General features: G+C 45.8%; 1 protein-coding gene across 10 annotated transcripts in view; it reads left to right on the top strand.

Annotated features, from left to right (window-relative positions):
- The first annotated feature begins 626 nt into the window (after nt 1-626).
- Nucleotides 627-15,364, top strand: part of SPTB (spectrin beta, erythrocytic) — a 124,630-nt gene continuing 109,892 nt past the window's right edge. For all 10 annotated transcript variants that reach the window (XM_059914425.1, XM_059914421.1, XM_059914420.1 and 7 more), the window contains exon 1: nt 627-781. The gene's annotated coding sequence lies outside the window, so the exon portion shown is untranslated. The remainder of the gene's footprint in view (nt 782-15,364) is intronic.

Below are 15,364 nucleotides of genomic sequence, written 5' to 3'. Positions count from 1 at the left end.
GAGCCCACCCGAGCCCTCCCAGCGTCTGTTCTTACTACCATCCAGGAGAAGCCCGCCCGGAGGACGCTTTCTAACACACCAGCCCCCGGGAACAATCTGTCCCTCCCAAATCCGCCGCAGCGGGGGCGCACTGCCGGGGCGCCCGTTTTGCCTACCCTACGGCCTAAGCGTGTCTTTTAATATATTTTAAAAACCTGACTGTATACAGTGGGAACGCAGGGCGGGAAAGACTGGAGGGCTCATTTTCGTGGCCAGACTCGCCGCTCCGGGCGCACGAATTAGGCCGGAGCTGCCGAGCCAAATCCTTTCGCCGCTGCAGGGGGCTCGGGGTAGCGCGCGGTGAGGGGCGGTGAGCAGCGATGGGGGGCGCTGCGGCCGACTCTGGCCTCTGGCGGGTCGGGCTCATGCAGTCCGGAGGGGGGCGGAGACCGGCCCGGGGAGCCGGGCGGAGGCCGGGCAGGTGGCCCCGGGCTTGGAGGCTGATTGGCAGGTGCGGGAGTGGGTGGGGAAGGTTGGGGCTGGGCCTGGCTCTGCGGGAGGCTGCGGCCCCGCCTCCCCGCCCCCGCCGCGGGACTATCTGGTCCCGGCAGCAGCGATGTCCCCCGGCAGGAATGTCCCTCCTCAGATAATGTTATTTATATCTCTGGGCGGGTCCGCGGCTCGGCAGCACCAGGCGCCCGGCGGCCGCTGTGCCAGGAGCCCCGCGCTGCCCTCCTCCCCCTGCGCCGCCGCCGCTGCCACCCCCGGGCTCGGGGTGGCCGCCGCTACAGCCCCAGCGCAGGTGAGTCCCGGGAGGGCCCGGCGGCCCGAGGGAGCTGGGTGCGGGTGCGGGTGCGGATGCGCGAGGCTGGGGCGCGCGGCGCGAGCGCAGCGGAGGCGCTGGGCCCAGGGGGCGCGTGACGCACGGGGCCCAGGGGACCGGGTGGGGACCCAGCCCTGGGTGCCGGGCGTAGAGCCCGTGGGAGGCCCTGGTGGCTGCGGCAGCTATCGCCCCGGGGCGCGGGAATCCTCGTGGGCTTCGGCGGCGCTTGGCAAGCTGGGCGCTTGCTTTGGAGAGCCGGATCCTGGAGCGTCGCCCGGGGGCGCTGGGAGGGCGGTGAGGGGGGTGCGTGTTCTGGTCTCGGGCTGCCTCCTCCAGGACCCCGGCGTGGGGACGAAGGGAGTTCTGCCTCAAGCCTGTCGGACCTCCGCGCTGCCCTCTCTGCCGGGTTCCTCAGCCCTGGGGCCACTCAGATTCTCTTCTGGGGAACTTGTCTGCGCGCTCCCCAGTAGCCCAGCGCCCAGGCAGGGAGGGCAGGGCGGCGGAGGGGCCGGGTCTCCGAGCGTTGAGAACGACGCGGAGACTGGCCGGGTGCAGCCCCAAGAAGGAGAGATCAGCGTGCCCCAAGCCATCCTCCAAGGACCCCCACCCTTCCTCTCACAAAGAGTTCCGCTTCTCCAAGCTGCTACGGTCCACTCTACTCTCCCTTGCCTCACGGGTTCCTCTTTCTCCAACAACTTGGCCCTGAGAAATAGCAGAAAGTGGGAGAAATAACAGGAACTTTAAAACAATCCCCAACTCCCACCAACTCGCCCAGACGTCCAAAGGTGGGGAAGTAGCGGTAGGCTTGAGTACCGTTTCCGTGACAACGAGCCCCAGGTAGGGTCTTGATTTACAGCCTATTAATATCCAAACCACTATTTTCAGTGAGGAATTAAGAGGCGCCAGGAGTTAATAGCAATACGCTTAACTCACTGAAGGAAAATGAAAAGAAACCACAGTTTTGTATGCATCAGATGGTGGAGGGGGGTGGATATATAGTGACAGTATTTTTGCACCCAGAACTCCTGTGAGGGGAGGCTAGGCTGTCACTTCCAGGTAGCAGGCAGCCCTGCAAAGTCCACAGCCTTGAGTTAGTCACGATCTATACTTGAATTCCTAAGGAAAGTGATTCAGGCGGCTCTTGAATGAGAGGAGTGTGCAAATCAAAAATTTTAGGCACCTCTGTACTATCCACTAACCGATTCTTAATTTCAAAGATCGTACCAAATTTTATTCTAGAATTCCCTCTTTGACCACCCTCTGATCCTATGACCTAGAGCAGGTCATTTCCTATTCCAGTATCAGACTTTAACTCTTTTGCTAGGAGCTGTGGGTTCCAGAATGTCTTGGGAAGCTCTTTTTTGTAAGTGCAAAATGTTTAAGTGTACTGAATGCTCAATACCCAACACAGCTAGGCTTTTACTTGCCTGGAGGCTGTGGGCTAGTTAGAAAAAGGAATATTAGGCTCACACTGAAGAAGAGCCCACCAGCCTTGAAACTAACTGACTCCTCAGAAGTGGGTCATTTATACAGACCTTTATCAAATCCTAGCATAAAGTACAGCTGAAAGACATAAGCCCTACATTACAAAAACGTGGCCGTTAGACCCCTTTAGCTGTTGCCCTTCTCTTTATCGGTGGTCCAGTCACAATGATTGGGGATGAGCCAGTCCTGTTAATCCCAAATTCTCAGAAGACTCAGTCTGCTCATGGAATTGAAAGCACCCCAGACCTCCCAGGCATCCAGGATGGGCCTTGTAGCACAGGCGTATCAAGTTTTCCTGAGTGGCTTGCCCAGCTGAGAGCTGGGATACCACTTTTTGCTCTGGTCATTGCTTCTCCCAAGTGTTCTGAAGGTGTCTTTTAGCAAAATACCTGCTAGATGGTTAGCTTCGGGGTAGGTAAAGGTGTGGCAGGAGGCAGACTCTCCTATATGACAAACTAAAAATGACTATTTTAGGCAAACTAGCTGTGAATGAAAGTTTTGAACTAGAGTCAAAATCTGATGGTTCTGCCACAGTTCTGGAAACAGGCTTGTTTTTGGTAAATAAAAATAACAGTAGCTTTCCTTCTTTTTTTTTTTTTTTTTCTGTCTTTTACATACCAGTGTCTAGCCCGGTGCCTGGCTGGTGGTGCACACTCAGTTAATCTTTGTTGAATGAATGAGGGAACGAGTAAATGAATGCTCAGAGTTTTCTTTATATTGTCCTACTCAGTTGTCACAATAACTCTTCAAGGTAGCTCATATAATCAACATTTTACAAGTGAGGAAACAGGTTCAAGGAGATTAAGTAATTTCCCTCACATCACTCAGTTGATGAGAGGTGAGGCTGGGATTCAAACTCAGCTGTTCAGTTCCACCCTCTTTTAAGGTTCAGAAGTCGGCAGAGGATATAGAAGTGTAAGTTGGAAAGTTTGGTTATAGGACTGTCTCTTAGCTTCACAATCTTTCACTCTCAAGGCCTCAGGTAATAATTCTGCATATATCAAAGAAACTTTAAAAATATTGCTAAAGGTATTGGACACTTCCTTGCTCAGAGGTACTTAGCCATGCCCATTATGTGCAGGTCATTGTTTCAAGGACAGAACTGTAATTTTGGCAGTATTCAAAGCATGGATTTTTTGAAAACAGATTTTCCTTTCAGTCGTGGAATTGGCCAGGAGAGCTTGATGATGCATGGGGACAGCGTGATAGGACGGAGGATGACTATAAAAAATTCATGAGGCAAACGCTATTGGACTGGGAAGGGACCTTGGAGGTCATTGAGTCTAGCCTTCTATTTGCATAGCTACTTGCTTGAAGGTGAGACCTAACTGTAATTTACCTGGTCATTTATGTGCAGTGGTGGTACGTGCCTTCCATGCTTCTTACCATTCTAGACCATTTCTTTCCTGTCTCTCTCTCAAGGCCAGTATTGGGTTTATTTCCTGAAGTTCTGCCTAATATTAAACCACTGACATTTTCTTTCCTTTGAGGGAGATTGTGAGAGGATATATTTTAATATCCAATACTTTCATCCTAGTGAAATCTTAAAAAGGTATTGGAGATAGGAGAGAAGACATAAGGAGCATTCAACTCTAAACTGTTCCATAACCTCCCCATTGCCTGTTAGGTGTACAGATGTATGCATTTTTACACAACAGGTATCTTGAGACAATACAGATTTTAAGACAAATAATCATGTAGCATTTCTGGAGCAATAGAGAAGGAAAAGACTTTAGGGAATTATTGGGACTGTCAAATACCTGTTTTAATCTAAGCCCAGTCACTAAATTGCTCTTGAAGTATATTATTCCAAATTTCAAATTCAAAAGCAAAATTATACCCTCCATTCGAGACCTGAAATGGTAGGAAACATAACCAGTGGGAAGTTTAAAGTGATAAAAATAATTTTAAAAAATTAATAACCTTGACCTGCAGATTAACAATTATCAATTGACTTGGGAAGATCAAGAATGAAAATAACTGCTGTGTGGGCTGATGAGAAATTTGACTTTGGAACGGGGACTGGCAGGGAGGTTCATGGATACTGGATTCTGAAATCGTGTGGCTATCACTAGTTGAAAATTACTGTGGAAAGAAGTATTTTACCTTAAACGTAGTTTATATCGACTCAGTGTTTTACAGACCGCTGTTTGGTTACTCCTCTACTTTAGATAAGAAATCTGGGGAGGAAGAGTAAATGCAGTGGTCTGTGTGCTAGGATCATCACGGAGCATTTGCCGGGTTTATCAGAGAGAGGCGGTTTTTCCTCTGACAACCCCAGAGGTGAGGATCACCTGTTTTTAGAGATGGAGATGGTGATCGAGGGCAGGTGTCGGAGGCAGTCAGGAGAGCTCACTGTCAGGTCTGGCTCCACTCAATGAATTGTCAACTCCCCTTGGTAAATATTTAGAAAATCTCATAGCATGTTTCCCTTTGTTGCTGTGCTTATTTCTTAACTCACAGTCAAGCAATCCACGTTCTTCCATTTTCATCTAGCCTTAGCTGACTATCAAACCACCAGGGGATTTGCAGCCTTCCAGCTCACACAGTCTTCGAGGTGGTCATAGACAGAAAATGCTTCTTCAGTGGATTGCTAGCTAGCTTATGACATTCCCAGGCCTCCTTTTCATCTTTCTCTTTCCTTCTCCTGGTGGCTGGAGATATTACAAAGCCGTCGTGTCTTCATACCTCAGTGAGGCCTTTTCACGCTGTGCCATAATGTTTAATTTCTACATTATACCTGTGCAGACCTGGCCAAGAGTATAATTACAAGGGCAATTAAAATCCAGACATATATCATGTTAGCAGTGGGGGCAAAAGTGGGGCTTCCTTTCATTTTAATGCTGTAAATTTAGCAACTGAAAAGGTACAGGGCTAGGGGAAAAAAAATAGAGTTTGCATTGAACTGGACTCAGATCATCCAGGATATTTATGAAAAGAATAACAGGGCACCTTGACAGCTAAAGAACAATAATTGCTTTGAATTATAGTCAATTCAAGAGTTTCCTCCAGGGGCTTCCCTGGTGGCACAGTGGTTAAGAATCCACCTTAACCAAGGCAGGGCACACGGGTTTGAGCCCTGGTCCGGGAAGATCCCACATGCCGCGGAGCAATTAAGCCCGTGCGCCACAACTACTGAGCCTGTGCTCTAGAGCTTGCGAGCCACAACTGCTGAGCCCGCCTGCCACAACTACTGAAGCCCGCACACCTAGAGCCCGTGCTCTGCAACAAGAGAAGCCACTGCAATGAGAAGCCCGCGCACCACAACGAAGAGTAGCCCCCGCTCGTAGCAACTAGAGAAAGCCCGCGTGCAGCAACAAAGACCCAACTCAGCCATAAATAAATAAATAAATAAAAGAGTTCCCTCCAGCATGAAAAGGAGAAAATTGGATAATCCTGAAAATAAGTTGAAAATCATTTCCATTTATACCAGACTTAAATATGGGTGTGTCTCACTAGAGAATTCAAAGCACCTCAAATAAAATGAAGCACACCTTAAACACATAACTTATGAGGACTGGAAAGAGGCCACTAGCTTCATTCTGTCCCTCTGCTCAGTTCATGCCTGTTTCTAGAAGCCCCCTAGGAGTGTTCAATCAGTTTCACCTTCAAGAATATTTCCTCAGGGGTAGAAGAGTAAGAAAAGGCCTTTCATAACACTTACTCCAAGCCGTAAGTCATAGGGAGCTAGAACTGGAGAGGCCTGAGAGAGCCGTATTCGGAAAGAACAAACACTGGCCACCTACTGTATGCATTACCCTGTTATATGTTGAGGACACACAACATCTGATGGAGACCCACTGGTCCGATGGGAGACAGGACTTGCAAACAAGCAGTGATTCAACAGGGTGCCTGAGAAAAAGCCCACAGGGGGAAGCATCTGATTTCGGCTGGAGAGTGTCTAGGATTTTCCTGATGGAAGAAGGGAGGATGGGTGAGGGTGGGGCCCTAGGCACATAGCCTGGCATAGACGTGCAATAGATCATGATTAGATTAGAGGGTGAGGAGTAGTTCTCTGTGGCTGGAGTACAGGCCACAGCACAGGAATGGACTGGAGGTGTGACCCTAAAAATGGTTTGGGTTCAGTTTGTGAAGAAGTTTGAACCATTGAAGTTTCAAGCTGAAATCAGTGAATGTTTTGAGCAGGGGAGGGACCTGATCAGATCCTTGTTTAGACAAAGCTCACCAGCAAAAGAGAAGGGAATGTGAACTAGAGATCAGCCAGTACAAGTTGATGACCACACATGATGTATGGTCCACTTAGTTTGCAGGAGGCCTTTGTAAGTGCATCATCTCATTTTATTCTACAATGACCATGTGAAGAAACAGGGAACATGCCATCATTCCTGCTTTACAGTCAAAGAAACAGGATCAGAAACATACAATGATTTGCCCAAGGTCCCTGAATTTGTGGTAGAACTTGACTTTGACCTAGTTTCCTAGTTCCAAGGCTGGGGCTTTGTCTAGACCTTCTCCATGGAATAATTGAATATTCTGGGCCTTCTGGGTGAGACAGTGATTGCTTTCTTTCTTCAGCAGAATTTTCAGTCCAAGCTCATTGGTCCTGGAGAAAGGGAGGAGGAAAGTTGTTACCGTATTTACTCTTTAGCCACAAAACCTTAAGGATGGCCCTCCAGCCTGTACACAGATGATGTTGCAAAGTATGACTTAATGTCAAGCATACATGTGGATTCCCAGCATGCTGTAGATAAGCGATGGACTTATATGGCTGTCAATTGATGTTTTGGCTTTTTCATTCTCTTACCCCAAATTTACTGGGCATTGTTATGCATATGCCTCATTTGGGGCTTCAAAAACCTCTTTTTGTCCAGTGATCTTGGGTGCCTTGATTTGTGCTTACTTCAGTCTTCAACAAATATTTATTGAGCTCTCATTTATTTGCCAGGCATATTCTAGGCCTAGGGGATATAGCAGTGAAGATGGCAAAAAAAAGGGCTGACATCATGGAGCACATTCTAGTTGGGTGAGGCGGGTACTAAACAACGACAAATGACAGACGAGTGTCATACTTTCAGGTGATATAAAGAAAAAATAGCGCAAAGGGAAAGAGAGGGAGGTGGTTCTAGAAGTTGATGTAGGATGGCCGGGAAAGACCTCTCTGATGAGTTTTCATTTGACTAGAGACCCAAATGAAGCGAGGCGGGGGAACAGGGACGTTTGGGGGAAGAGATTCAGGTTGAGGGGATCTCTCAACCTGAATTGGTTGAGATGAAGGCCCAAAGATGGGGTCGCTACTGTGTCCAAGGAGTGGGCAGGAAGCCAGTGTGACTGGCGTGTTGGGAGCCAGGGGGGAGCACAGGATGTGATGTTGGGGAGGAAACTGGGTCTGGATCATGCAGGCTTTGAGGCCAGGCGACAACTTTGGGTCTTAGCCATACGATAGGAAGTCACAGGAAGTTGTGGGCAGGGGAGTGACTTGTTCAGATTGGTGTTTTAGGAGGATCTTTCTGGCTGTCCTGTGGAAGATTGATTGTATGGGACAAGAGTGGAAGCAGGGAGTGGAATGAAAGCTACTGTAAGTGGTCCAGTTAGAGATGGTGGACCAGGGTGAGGGTGGTAGGTTTGGTGACATGCAGCTGGCTTCTGGATAAATCTTTAAGGTAGAGTTGATGGAACTTGGATATAGAAGATGGGAGAAAAAGAATAAGTCAAGGATGATTCAACTGGTTTTGCTCCGAGCTACTAGAAGGATGAAAAGGCCACTTACTGAGATGGGGATATGTCTTATCAAATATACTGTGGGCTACTATTTTTGATTTTTGTTTTCAGTGGGGAGTTGATTTGGAATAGACTCAGGCAGATACACCAAAAAGGTGTTTTATTATGAGTGGCTCATCTGTTTGTTTTGAGGTAAAGCCTCAGATGTGCAGTTAGTTCTCTGTGCTTTGTACCATTCCTTTTAGGTCATTCTCACAACATCTCCACTATATGTGATAGAGATTAAGATATGGTACAAACAAGATTGAGATACATGTCACCTTTTGTAATTAGAAATGTTTTGAATTTGCTGATTAGAGCCCACTTTTTAACACTACCTCGTTGTCATTTTAAAAAGAACTTTTAAAATTATAAAATGAATTCATGCACATGGTTGAGAAGTGTATCCACGTTGTACAAGGTACATAATGAAAGGTCAAAGTCTTCCTTCCCCTACCTCCAGTCCTACTCCTAAAAAGTTACCAATGTCAGCAGTTTCCTGTGTATCCTTCAAGAAAAATTCAGTGCATCTATAAGCATATGGCCTGACACATTTTAAAGCCCTAACTTTAACCTAACAAAAGCACGTGTTTGGTTTCATTTTTTGTGACTCAGTGGCCCTCGGGTGTATACTTCAATGGGCTGGAATCCAACTTTCTACCAATTAAGGGTCTCCCTCTCCAAAGCCACCCCACATGGGAACATCGTGTTCATCATACAGTGGCCCTTCTCAGAAACCTACAGTGGTTCCTCTGTCGGTAGAGGCGGAAATCCAAACTCAGAAAGTGACTTTTTAAGAGCTATTGTAATCTGGCTCCCATCTCTTTCTATCCTTCTCTCTTACCACTTCCCATCACAAACCTACTACTTGAACCAGGTTCATCTGCTTCTACTTACTGAGTCCTGAACATTTCATCCAGAGTCTTTTGCATCAGTCTTCCTGGAACACTCCAGCCCCCAGTCATCTCTCCCTTCTCCAAGTTTGTTAAAGGGCTAGTTACATATACTACTTAATTGAACATAATCATAGACTTCTTTTACTGTTATTTAACTTTTCTTGTGTCTATTATTTGTTCAACTAGACATCTCTTAAGAGCAAGAACTGATTTATGAATTTCAGTCACAGATCTTGCATAAAGCTCGGCCTAGTGCTTTTGCACATAGAAGTTCAACTAGTAATTTTTGGAATGTGCACTTTGACAGTCACTCCCTAGTGGGGTGATGCTGTTACACGGGGATTATTTTAATAAAAACTTGTCAGATGATGGCTGCCAAAAAGGCCACCTTCTTAGTGGGTTACAAAGATGTCCGTTCCCAGGGAATGGTAACTGGACGCTGCTCCTTTGGATAAAGAACTTTCTGATACGCCTGGCCTCGGTCTCTTGTCCCTTCCTCAGATGGCATTGCATCTAAATGTCAGAAACGGGGTGTTTTTATTTGCCCCTAAGTGATGAAGAACAGGCATTTAATGAGCATGGCAACCATTCGAGTTTGAAAAACTGTTTTAAATTATGATAAGCATATGTAACATAAAAGTTTCCTTTTTAACTATTTGAAGTGCTCAGTTCAGTGGCATAAGTATGTGCTCATTGTTGTGTAGCCACATCATCACTGCCTTGTCCAGAACATTTTTCATCTTCCAAAGCTCAAACTCTGTGCCCACTGAGCACTAACTCCCACTAACACTCCACAGCACCTGGCAACCACCACTCTACTTTCTGTCTCTATGTATCTGACCACTCTAGGTACCTCAGATAAGCAGAATCATATCATATTTGTCTTTAGTGACTGGCTTATTCCATTTAGCATAATGTTTTCAAGGTTCATCCATGTTGTAGCATGTGTCAGAATTTCCCTCCTTGTTAAGGCTGGATAATATTCCATTGTATGTATTTTTCACATTTTGTTTATCCGTTCATCCACTGATGGGCACCTGGGCTGCTTCCACTCTTGGCTGTTGGGAATAATGATGCTATGAATATGGATATACAAACATCTCTTCAACATCCTGCTTTCACTTCCTTTGGGTATATACTCAGAAGTATACTCCAGTATATTGCTGGATCATTCTATTTTTGACTTTTTGAGAAACCAAACCATGCAATTTTAAAATTTCTCCCTGATATTCGTTGTTTTCAGAGGGAAGGGCAAAATCTATTAACATCCTCACCTTTGGGACCAAACTGAACTTGAAAATTGTTCATTTGAGAACACTATCTTGAGGGGGTAGTTTGTCATCAAAGTTCTTGAATTTGTCCCTGTGTTAGTTACCTATTTTTAAACTGTAGACTTTTAGAGGACAGGCAAGAGATGTTTAATTTGCTTTGTAGGACATGTAGCCCAAACTCAGGTGGGAAGAGTGTAAATATTACATGATGATTATTTCAGCCAAAATAACTCCTTGAGCTGGATGACAAGAGTTTGGGTTGCTTCCAGCTCCTTTTCTCTTGCTGTTTGCCCTTGGGCAAAGAACCTTCTTTTTCTGACTTTTTCAGGTGTGTGTGTGTGTGTGTGTGTGTGTGTGTGAGTGTGATGGCACCTTAATATTTATTATTATCCTTAAAATTTCTTCACAGATTTCCTTGTAATGACTGTTACTTCACCTTTGTAGCCTGGCCTGACAACCCCTTTCCTTCTCCAGGTCCTGGGTTAGCACCGAGTGCTTCCTCTTGAATATTTTTGAGCACCTTTCTCATTCCTTTGTTACAGCAAGGATCATCTTGTTTTGTAATTGTCCATTTGCCTTCTAAACCTTTAGGCTGTGCTTCTTGTGATGGGGAGCTGGGTCTTACTCTTTTTTTTTTTTTTTTAATTAATATTCCCAGCACCTAGAGTCATGCTTGGTACGTAGAGGGGAGTGGCTCAAAAATAGTTATTGATTAAAAAATTAAAGACTAAATGAAACATTATTATAATAATTGCATAATTAGAATAATGAGTTATTATAATAAGTCAACATTTATTATGTGATGGCACTATGCTGAGAGCTTTTATATGTATTTGTTATTTCTATTATCCTAATTAGAGAGATAAAAAACTCAGGCTTAGAGAAGTTTAATTACCCAAAATTACATACCTAGAAGATCAAAGCTGGACTTGAACCCTGGTGTATATTCTAGACTGCTTGCTTGGAATCACCATGCCTACCATATTTGTGTGGACATCAGTATTCCACGGCTCTCAATTCTAAGAGTTTCTTTTGTTCTTTTATCCTGCATCTTAAATGATCTGAAATTAGAGAGGTAATTATTTGTATACCTTTATATGTTGCTTTATATTTTCTGATTTAACCTAATAGGCTTGAATCCCCTGATTAGCTGTTAATAAATAATTGATGTTCTGAATCCTATTTCCGAAACAGTTCTTTGACATCTGAGGATGAAGGTGCTAATGAGTACTGTACAATATACCCACTGTCATAAGGCAGCTCCCCATATCGCTGTACTAAAACTGTTTTCGAAGGGGTCTGATACTGTCAAATGTGATGGCCTCCATCTAGACCCAAGTCCCAGGTTCCCTGCAATATTTGACTGTTAACCACTCTTGCTTTGAAACTATGCCCTCCTTTGGCTTCCTTTTTCTCTGCCCAGCTTGCTTACCATTGCTTCTTTCTGCTTTTTTTGTTCCCTCCTCACTACCAGTTTTTTTGTTTTTTTGTTTGTTTTTTTATTTTTGGCTGTGTTGGGTCTTCGTTTCTGTGCGAAGGCTTTCTCCAGTTGCGGCGAGCGGGGGCCACTCTTAATCGCGGTGCGCGGGCCTCTCACTGTCGCGGCCTCTCCCGTTGCGGAGCACAGGCTCCAGACACGCAGGCTCAGTATTTGTGGCTCACGGGCCTAGCTGCTCCGCGGCATGAGGGATCTTCCCGGACCGGGGCACGAACCCGTGTCCCCTGCATTGGCAGGCGTATTCTTAACCACTGCGCCACCAGGGAAGCCCATCACTACCAGTTTTTAATTGTTGAGGTTGCCAATGCATCTAAATCCTTATCTCTAGCCCTAGTCTCCCCTCTCAGTTCCAGGCTGCTTTAGAGCTGTGTACTAGCCGTCTTCATTTGGTTGTAACAAGAGGTCTCAAACTCACCATGTAGCAATAGGACCTCTTGGCCCCCTTCTTCACCCCCAAAAGTGAAGTTTCATTTTCTTTCAATTTCCACTGTCCCTATTCTTATCCTATGTTTGAATAATTGGCCTTCAGTCTCTGTCTTTCTAACCCATCTTACTCCCTGATCTCAGAATTATTTTTAAAAACATGAGTCTGACTGAGTCATTCAACTGCTTTAAAACCCTTTAATCATTCCCCGTTGCCCCAAAATAAACTTTAAACAGGTAGGCAGGGACCTTCACAACCTGTTTCAACCTCCTTTCCAGGCTTCATTCCCTCTCTGTTTACCCCACATTGGATGCTTATGACTGTTTAAACTTGGGGTGCATTTTCATGCCTCCAGGACTTTGCTTCTGTTGTTTTCTAGGGCTGGAATATCTTTTTGCCTTTCCTCAGCCGTGAACTCTTACACAAATGTCCCTAAAGGCCCTGATCAAACATAACTGCTTTGATGCTTTCCCTCTTCCCTAACCCAGGAGGACACTACACTCTCCTCTGAGTTCTTATGCTGTCACTTTTCATGTGGTACCCTGGCTGGCCGTATACAGGCGTGACTCTCCTTCAGATTATGAGTTCCTCGAAGAAGGGACACTTGTCTGGTGCCCACGGGGGAGCTGGTGCCTAACTCCAGGTCTGGCTCATGGGCGGTGCTCAAGAAGTGTTGGTTGAATTGGGTGATAAGGGAAGTTTCAAGAATATTCAACACTGAAAATAATCCCCCACATTCTGACCTATAGACAATTATGAAGAAGGGTTAATGGGAGACACACGCTATTGACGGGTTCGGAGTAAGGAGTGGAGAGGCATGCTTTAGACCTGAGGAGGCTATCTTCCCACCTCTGTATTCCCCAACTGCTTTCCGTTTAGCAGAGGGGAAAGTAACAGCTGACTTTTAATTTACATCATCAGAATATGTCTAGTGCTAGAAAAATTAGGTATTCATCGAGAATACAGTCACTCCCACCTCATTTTTCAGTGAATGTTTGAGGCTGACCCTCAGAATGCAGCTATGAAAGGCTCTTTGAGTGAGTGTTGTCAGAGCAATATACACAAGATTTGCTTTATAATAGTGAAGAGTTAGAAAAACATTTCAGAAGAAAAGACCCTCAAATTCCTGTAGAGAGGTTTTATTTTTTCTAGGTGCATTTAACCTTTTTTGTTTGTTTGTTTGTCCTTAAGGCATGTCGAAATAGCGACTACCTTGTAAAATATTACAGCGCTTGTTTCTTGGTATGTTCTGCCCTGCTTTTTGCCTTACCCGGACAAAATGTGAGTTTCACCAGTGGCTGGACTCCCCAGCCTACTGCTTGCTCAGGCCTTTGAGAGTGTTTTGTTTCTTTCAACAAAACTCTCTGTCATGGACACACTCCCACTGCAATCCAACCGCTCTCTTCTTTTGCTGCGTTCTGTGCCCAGTGGTTGATAGGAGCTGGTTTTTAGCTTCCAAAGGCGGTGAGCAGGGCTGCTAGGCCTTTATAAACATGTGCAGGGGTTCTGAGATGAACTGATAAACGGAAGGCCCTCAAAAGGCCGTGGACGGATGTGCCCGGTAAAAAGAGGGGCAGAGGACAACGTTAGGTCTCATGCGGGGGACCTGAGGGGAAAGAAACAAAGGAAGGGACTCAGCCAAGATAACTGAAGGCCCCAGGGAGTCCTGAGGGGCATAAGCAGGCCAGTGATGAGCAGACAGCAGTCAGCAAACTTGATCCAGAGGTGACAGTGAGCGTGGGGTCAACTAATAGCAGCTTCTAGAAGGTCTAGGTAGAATGCCATGGATGCCAGTGGTCACTATCCCATCTCAAGGATTACTAGTTGCCATTGTAAAGGTTACCAGCAGGCTGACTACTGGTTAAGTGGCCTGGCTGCGTGCTTTTTGAGTGAACAAGCCTTTTTATTTTATTTTCAGGAATGATTTACTTTGTATTATGTTAGCTGTGGTCTGGTCTCGGTTTTCCCATTTAAAATCTAGGCTGTTGCTGGTGGGGTCAGTGGCTCAGGCTCTTTCTTTCTCTGCAAGGTGGATGTTACATTCTGTACGTGCTTTCTGCATCTGTTGGGAATCTCGATGCCCAGACATTTAAAGTCTGAAGCAGGAGAGTCCCTCACGGTGGAAAGTTATCAGAAGAATGGATGTGTTTACAGGCACAGAGAGTGAGACCCTGTGTTAGAACCAAAGCAAACTGCTCTGGGGTAGGAAGTAGGTACCCTCTGCAAGGCGGGGACCCACACCTGTGAGGACAAACAAGGTCACTTGCATTCAAAGCTGTGTGAAACCACTTTGCCCAGGAGACTGGAAAAATACTCGACCAGCAGCAGGTCGTTGGGTGAGCTGGTGGGTGCGGAGTAGAGCAGGTAAGTCAGTACCGTGCCCTCAGTGTAGCAACTCCAACGGCAGCCTCGGTTTAGCTGCTCTCACTGCTTCTGACCCAGAAAACACTCAGAAAATGACTGCAGTGAAACACATCTTCAAGGTGAAGCTTTCAGTCCAGGTTGGGGAGGGATGCGGAGTTGATCCCAAGGGTTCAATACTTACCTCCTAAATGTGCTGGGAGTGAGCTTTGTTTATGCTCTGACCCAGGGGAAGTCACTTTACATCTCGCCCTGTTTCCACCAGCAAAGAGTGCCTTCTGCTTGTTTTGCATAAGCCTTGCACCTCCTCTGCGGAAGAGGCAGAGAATGAACTGGGAGCTATAAAACTCCTGGCGTCATAAATCTTTGCAAAAGCAGCAGTCTAGTGAGCAGCGTATTTGGCTGGCAAGTAATCATCACAGTCTATACTTGGTTTCTCTGCCTGTGAAATGGTGGGAATGCTTTCTCGTTGAAATGTAAAGGAGGTCAAAATGAAATAGTGTATGCACTTTCCTTTTTAAAAACCTGATGCTTAAAGCATCAGAACAACTCAAAGAGAGACGCTCTATGGATAAAAGGTACTCTCTGAGCACCTTGCAGACATCATCTAAAAACCTAGAAATTTTCTCCGAAAAGTATCTGATTCAACTCGCCTTTTTATTTTGAACCAATAAGGGAGATCCGCAGAGGGGAGCTGATTTGCCTGAGGTTGCAAAGTTAGTTAGTTGCAGGGCTCCAGGTAGAACCCGGGGCTCTTGACCCATGGCCTAGTCCTACCTCTCTCTCTGCCTCTCCCCCTCATATGTATATATATGTATGTTGTGATTATTTTTTGTACTATACTACAACTTGCCCTTTTCATTTAACGATGAGACACTTTGGATGTCTATCTATATCAGATTATTAGAT

The sequence above is a fragment of the Balaenoptera ricei genome, chromosome 2, assembly GCF_028023285.1.
Source record: "Balaenoptera ricei isolate mBalRic1 chromosome 2, mBalRic1.hap2, whole genome shotgun sequence".
In the NCBI taxonomy this organism is placed as follows: Eukaryota; Metazoa; Chordata; class Mammalia; order Artiodactyla; family Balaenopteridae; genus Balaenoptera; species Balaenoptera ricei.
Note: the sequence above shows the minus strand (reverse complement) of the source record. Positions and strands in the feature narration are given on the sequence as shown.